The following is an 8,102-nucleotide window of genomic DNA, read 5'->3' on the forward strand; positions in this document are numbered from 1 at the left end:
ACTTATTCAGGATGAAGATAACTTGCAATTAAATGAAAGATTTCCCAATGAACAACTCCTAGCTCTTAAAGAAGTTATTCCATGGTTTGCTGATATTGTTAACTATTTGGCCACTAAAGAGTTACCACGAGAACTTACACAAGCTCAAAAGAACAAATTAAGCATGATGCTAAGTTATACATTTAGGATGAGCCTTATTTATCGAAACATTTTACTAATCAATTCATTTGAAGGTGTGTTCCTGATTTTGAATTTCAATCTATCCTTGCATTCTCACATTCTCATCCTTGTGTAGGTCGTTTTGGATAAAAAATAGCCCATAAAGTACTTGACAATGGTTTTTATTGGCCTACAATCTTTAAATATTGATATGCATATTGCAAGGCATGTGACCATTGTCAACGAGTTGGTAGTATGACTGCTAGGGATCAAATTCCCCCAAACTCCCATACTTATTATCGAGATTTATGATGTATGGGGCATTGATTTTATAGGACCATTTCCATCGTCATTCGGTTTTGAGTATATTCTTTTAGTAGTGGATTATGTGTCTAAGTGGATGGAATCAAAAGCAACTAAAGCAGATAAGCCTAAAATAGTGGTTGAGTTCATTAGATCGAATATCTTTGTGAGATTTGGCACTCCAAAGGCAATAAGTAGTGACCGAGGTACTCATTTCTGTAACAAAACTATTGAAGCTTTATTTCGGCGCTATGAAGTGATTCATAAAGTAACCACTGCCTACCATACACAAGCAAATGGCCAAGCTGAGGTATCAAATAGAGAAGTTAAGTCTATTCTTGAAAAGATGGTGAATCCAAATAGGAAGTATGGAAGTGTACTACTAGATGATGTTCTATGGGCATATCGCACGACATACAAAACACGGCTTGGCATGTCGCTGTATCGATTGGTGTATGGAAATCCTTGCCATTTACCAGTTGAATTCGAGCATAAAGCTTGGTGGGTTGTGAAAAAGTGTAACATGGAGATGGATAATGTAGGCCAACAAAGAATGCTGCAATTACAAGAGCTAAAGGAAATTCATAATGATGCTTTTGAGAGCTCTAAGATTTACAAAGAAAAGACGGAGGCCTTTCATGATCAAAATAGAATTATTCGGAAGATTTTTGATGCGGTACATAAAGTATTATTGTATCATTCTCGTCTTACACTCTTTACGGGTAAGTTGAAATCCTGATGGGTTGGACCTTTCATAGTGGTACACCATTATCCTCATGGAGCGGTGGAAATTACAAGTCCATCAACAAGAAAAATACACAAGGTTAATGGTTAGAGAATGAAGCCATATTATGAGTCTATCGAGGAGGAACAAGCTACTGTGATTCACCTCTTCGATCCGGAATATGTTGATGAAATATGAAAATGTTTTATGTTGAGCTAGTGATGTTAACCTTAGACAAAATTTATGTACTTTATTTTATTTTTAAGACATTTTCAATTAATTTATTTTCCACGTAATTTTTTCTTTTTGAACTTAGTTTCAATATTTTTTTATTTGTTTTAGAACCACAAAAATGGTGAATTTTTTTTTGCCCAAAAAGCCTGTGGCCGCGGCCGCGACCACTGAACGATTTCAACATTTTTTATTTAAAATACCCCCCAAGTCATTTTTCCCACTTCCCACAAAAACAGAATATCCCATTCCACCAATTTCCATCATTTCAAACCCATTTTCCCTTACATTTTTCCCCAAAACCATCATAATTCCAACCCTCGATCTTTATTTTCTACCATTTTCACCTATTCTCACCAAAATCCCTATCATCTATAACATTTCCCCTTTCAAAACCTAAAACCCCATAATATCTAATTTGACAATTGAGGTTCTCCAAGTAGTTTCAAGGTAATTCATTGGCACAATCAAGCTTCCAAGACTCTCCATTGTCAATTACAAGTAGTTTCTATTCATTGTTTGATTTGTGGGTTTTGAATATTGAAGAACACGAATTGGGGTATTTTAGATTTTATGATTTTTGGTAGATGAATTGCTTATCTATTGTGACCATTGGTTTGGATTGAGTGTTTATGTTGTTATATTAGTGATAATCTGAATTTTTGGAAGATTGGATTAATAGAACATTATTTTCAACTCTTGGATTAGCTTATGCCGAGTAAGTGTTTGATCAAAGTTCTACGAGAAGTGTGATTGAGTTTTAAGGGGAATTGGGTGAATATTTTTGAAGAGGAAGCATTTAATTGCTTAGTTGATACTTGGTTGCTGTAGTTAGAGGAGTTTGAATTGATATTTTTGGGGTATCTTGAATTGTTCTCTTTGTGTTTGATTATTTTATTAAAGGAAGCTCGTTATTGAGTTTTGAAGTGAAGAATGACACCAATGAGATTTAGAAAGAATACCAATGGTGCTTCCTCATCTGGGGTTCAATTTGATGCCAACAAATTTATAGTAAAGCAGAAAACAATGACTGAAGAGAGGGGGTTTTATATGGAAGTTTGTCATGGGTATCCATCCATTGTGGAGAAGATTAAGAAAATTAATTGGAAGAAAGTTTGTTCTCAACTCGATGTTGCAATGATCCTATAGTACACGAGTTTTATGCCAATGGAATTTCTCAAGTCACGTCTATGGCTACAGTGAGATGGGTCAATGTGAATTTTTCAAGTGCAATAATAAATCAATTTTATGGGCTTCCTAGCATAGAAAATGATGAGTATAGCCAAATACTGGATAATCCTGACTTTGATGAGATCATCCAGTTTCTGTGCAAACCGAACACTCTATGGATCTTAACTGAGGTCATCCTATTAAGTTTAAGCGAGAGGTGATGGGAGTTATTGAAAAAGCATTGCATAAGTTTATCAATGCAAAGTTCTTTCCAACTAAACATGTCAGTGATCTGAAGATAGATACTGCCATACTTCTGTATGCCATCTTGAAGGGTAAAACAATTAATGTGGGGTGCATAATCAAGTCATCCATTCATAATAGTTTTAGACATGTGTCTAAGGGGTTCTATCATCCCCATCTTATTACCGCCATGTGTGCTCAAGCTGGTGTGACATGGGATCCTTCTAAGCCTTTGCTACAACTTATGCATATATACTGAATTGATCATCCATCACTCACTTCAAGGTCACTGATACTGCTGGGGCAAACTCATCTTGTCAAACTCAGGCTATGCCACCGCATCAACTAAAAATATGACATTGGCAGACCGCAAGACACTTGTGGAGGAATATCTGTACAATACTTCTCAAGAGCTTCATGCACATCGTACTGAATTCAAGCACATCAGCAGTGCATGAATGACTGGGCCAGTTATCAGGATGTCTGTTTTAGGATGAATGCTATGCACCTTGGTATGGAGATGGCAAATTATCCACCTGCACCATAGTGATTTGAGTCGTTTCCACCACCTATTCCCATGATGCAAGATGACAAGAAGGAGGAGGAAGCTGAAGATGACCAGGCAGATATGCCTGATGAGTGAGCAATTACTTCAGTTGAGGGAGTTTTTCTTTTTCTTTTTCTTTTCTTTTATTTCACATTGAGGAAAATGTACGGTTTAAGTGTGGGGGAAGGGAACAATTGAAACTGAATGCTTTGCTTTTATTTTTATTACGTTGCATTGTTTTTATGTCATTTTTTTTCATTTTTAGTTTGTTTTATGTTGTCATAAGTATGGTTGTGTTGAAAGTTGTCTGTCAATGATAAAACATCTGATTGAGATAAGAACATGTCTGGGAACTTGATGAATTCTACATGAATTGTCTGCTTAACTCTTGTGTGGTTGTTACTTAAGCTTAATCTTTGATTTTTAAACATAATGTGTGTACAATTTGATTTATCTTTTTACTATTGTTTGGTGATATTTATTCATGCTATCATCTATTTATATAGTCTCGACCAATCTAGAAACCATTGATTAATTGTTTGTGGCGAAATCCTAAGTACACATGTCTAGGAAGATGATTAAGGCATATTCTTTGGATCGTTTGAGCCTTTCAAGCTTATCTATGAAATTAAATACCACAGTTTCCCATTTTTGAGCCATAATGACTAATCTTTTTCTTTTATAAGCGAATACCTAAACTTTTGCAGCATAAATTTTTTATCCTTTTTGTGACCCATTACACCATAGTTTTACATGATTGTTTGATTTGGTGGGTTGGCTTATGGATTGTAAGAAGGGGAAGTTTTATTGGTTTATTGGATTATAATTTGAAAGTATATGATCTACTATTTCTTCTGATGAGCTGAATTGAAAAGAAAAAAACAGAGAAAAAATCTGCATAGAGAAATATTGAAAAAAAAAAGAGTTTTACAAGAGTATAAGTGTGGGAGAAATAGTAAGATCAATGTGAAAAGAAGGAAATTGAGAGATTATCTATTCTTGAAGTATATGGGAAGTTTGTGGGGAGATCTAGAGAGTATAAAAAAATATATAGACTATGGTGTGATTTAAGCTAAAATATTAATTTTTTATCTACCTTTAACCTTAGCCTTACATTACAAGCTTTTAAAGACCTTTTGATTCTTGATTATGTGTGTTTACATTAGTGAAGAAAAATTGGTTAATGTCTATGGAGTGGATGTTTTTCATGAAAATATAATTATATAAGACACTTTAAAACACACTATGGCATGTATAAATTGATTCAAATGTTTGTGTTTTGGTAGGTTTAATTGTGCATAATCATAAATAGATCAAGTTTAAGTGGTGACTAGACATTGATTTGAAATTTTGAGGAATGTGGAATTCGATTTTTTCTTATGACATATTTGTTTGATCAATTTTTGAGACAACAAACACTATCGACAAAACCATTGCTTATGTTTTTAAAAGTTTATGTGTTTAGATTTTATTTTGTTTGCTTCAGGACAAGAAAATGTCAAGTGTGGGGGAGTTTGATAAGTATTGAATTTGTCTATTTTTAATTTATTATTCTTCTATGATTATGCACTTGATCATTTGTTTATATATATTTATTAAGTTTATTTTGTGTTTTAGGACTTCCAAGACATATGGGTGAAAAATAATGAATTTGTGATGTTTTACAAGAAATTGTTAAGCTCGGAATTACAAGTCTAAAACTTCACACTTGATTTTGATAATTTTCAATTACTATTTTAAAATCTTTCAACACATATAAGTATTAGATCTTTTTCTTAGCTTTCCATAGCTTTTGGAATTGTCCAATTCCGAGCTATATTGAGTAAGTTATGGTTAAAATATCGTTAATGGCTACAGCTGAAGAAACACGAAAAAAATGAAGAAAAATGCACGTGAGCAGAAAACGTCCTGTGGCCACGATAACCAAGAATAACTGGTTGTGGCCTAGGAGTCAGAAACTAGTGGCTGTGGCCACTTAAACTCCTGGCCGTGACCAGAGTGCGAATTTTGCACTAGAATAGTCCCGTGGCTGCGGGCAGTGCCGCGACCACCTAGAATCACTGGCCGCGGCTTGCGATATAATTTTTCTTAAATTTTGATTTTTAAATGTAATTGTTAATGGGCTACAAAAGGAATTAGGGTTAACTTTTAGAATAACTTTGGATTGCAAATTTTAGAGGCTAGAGCAGTAGAGGAGGAGAAAAGACATCAACCTATACATTCTTCAATCTAGTTCTTATTTATTCTCAAAACTCTTTATTTTCATTGAATATTTATGTTTGTGAATTTGAATGTGATTATGGAGTAGTATTCTGTATATTTAAGGGTTATTTCAAAACCCTAGACATGAGATCTTGAATGCATTGTTGAATTTTATTCCTTCTATTCCCTTATATTAAATTGCTTCTATTTTTCTATTTGAATGTTATTAATCTTTTAACATCTTTTAGATGGCCAATAGTTAGGATTTTTCTTTGTTCTACTGTCATCTTAGGATTGCTATTCACCTAATAGTTTATGATTCTAATTAGAGTGATAAATTACAATTAGGATATTGTGAAAGGTATCTTGATTGTGATGAAAAATAGAACCTAGGTTAAATGAGTTGCATGCTTAATGAATTTGTTGCTTAGAATAACATTTTTCCATGGAGTGTAATGCTTTTACTAGGTTAAATAGATCGCATGCTTAATGGGTTTTTTCTTGGGTAAAATGGATGAGTTAAGAGTACTTATCCTTAATTAATTATAATAGGGAAACTGAGATAATTGTCTGCTTAAGTGTTATCTGCGGGGTTAATAATTTAATTGAGAATAGGGAGTATTATTTGTCATTGTTGATAGATTGATTGTCGAAGGTGGAGAGTAATTTTTGACTATTTCTTTAATATCGTTTTATTCTTAGTCATTTAATATTTGATCATTATTTTATTTTATGTTTTCAGTTTTTAAAATTAAGCCCCCTATCTAATTTCTGTTTAGTTTTTATTTTGAATAATAATTTGATCATAGTCCTTGTGGGTTTGACCCTTATTTATTGCTATACTAAAGTAGCTGGTATAAGTGATTGATAAAATATATTTAAATTTGATACGACATATGACACCCATCAAGTACTTGAGAGAAAAAATATAACCCTTCAAGAAATGGTCCAAGTCATGCTGAATGGGAAGAAGATAACAACTCATTTTTCGGCTGAGGCAGTTAACACCGCTTAATACATTAATAACTATGTTCACTTGAGATCCGGAACAACACAAAAATCATATGAGCTATGGAAAGGTATAACTCCTAATCTTTGCTCTTCTTCATGTTTTTGGATGAAAAATGCTATATTTTGAATGATAGGGGGCACCTTGCCAAGTTTGATCCTAAAAGTGATGATGGTATATTTTTTGGATATGCTACAAGTAGTATGGCTTACATAGTGTGCAATAAGTATAATTTCACTGTCATGGAATCAATAAATGTTAGATTTAATGAATCGAAAGATAGAGAGGATGCAAGTGAAGAAGATGAAGTTCTAGTTTTATATGTTTCCAGGTTATTTCATCTGATTAGGTTTCTTATGTCCATCCCTTTGATTTGACAGGCAAAACATGTTCATCTATAACTATAATGTTTTTGTTTTGGAATTCTTCTCCTATTAGCCCCATAACGCTAAAAAGGTGGGGGAACAAGAATTATCACGATAGGAACGTGAAAAATGACTCTAAGGAACCAACGATTCTCTTTTCTTAAACAACCTATTCCCCTTTTGAAGACTTTTTGTTTTGTACTTTTTCTAGGACCATAAATAACGACTCTAAGAAAAGTCCGCCATCCACTTATTTTTATCCTCTTTGTCCTTATGTAATGTGTCTCCTTCTTAGTCAGTCGAGTCTACGCAAGCTGACTAATCCATTGATTCTCGAAATGAGTCTATACATGATCCAGGTTCTGAAGAAACTTTTAATGATTCTCAATCAGGTTCTACTCGTACAAAGCTGTACAAGAATTTCCCTCCATCTTGGATTCCAAAAGTTCAACCACCAACCGTGATTATTGGTGATCCTTTCGAAAGAATGGTTACTCAAAGAAAACTAGCAGATGAAATAAGTCATTATTGTTACATTTCATTGCTAGAACCTAAGATTGCAAAGGAGGCTCTATTGGATGAACATTGGATATTAGCTATGCAAGAAGAATTGGAGCAGTTCAAGAGAAATGATGTCTGGGAATTCGTGAGAAGGCTAGTTTACACTAATATTGTAGAGACAAAATGGATCTTTAAGAAAAAATTCGATGAATTTGGGAATGTGACAAGGAATAAGGCTCTTTTTGTGGCACAAGGATATAATCATGTGGAAGGTATAGACTTTGAGAAAATTTTTGCACTAGTAACACGACTTGAGTCAATTAGAATTCTTCTGGCTATCGCTTGTCAACATAAAATGAAGCTTCATGAGATGGACGTAAAAAGTGCCTAACTAAATGGTATTATACAAGGAAAGGTGTTTGTGGAATAGTAAATTGGATTTAAAGACCCTCATTTTCCAGATCATGTGTACAAGCTGAAGAAGGCTTTATATGGGTTAAAGCGGGCACCTTGAGCTTGGTATGATATTCTAACATCAATTCTACTAAGTCACAGATTTCTCAAGGGTAATGCTGATCAAACTCTATTCATCAAACATCAAGACTTAGTTATATTTGTTGCTCAAATCGATCTAAATGACATTATTTT

The sequence above is a fragment of the Humulus lupulus genome, chromosome 3 (genome assembly GCF_963169125.1).
Source record: "Humulus lupulus chromosome 3, drHumLupu1.1, whole genome shotgun sequence".
Lineage (NCBI taxonomy): Eukaryota > Viridiplantae > Streptophyta > Magnoliopsida > Rosales > Cannabaceae > Humulus > Humulus lupulus.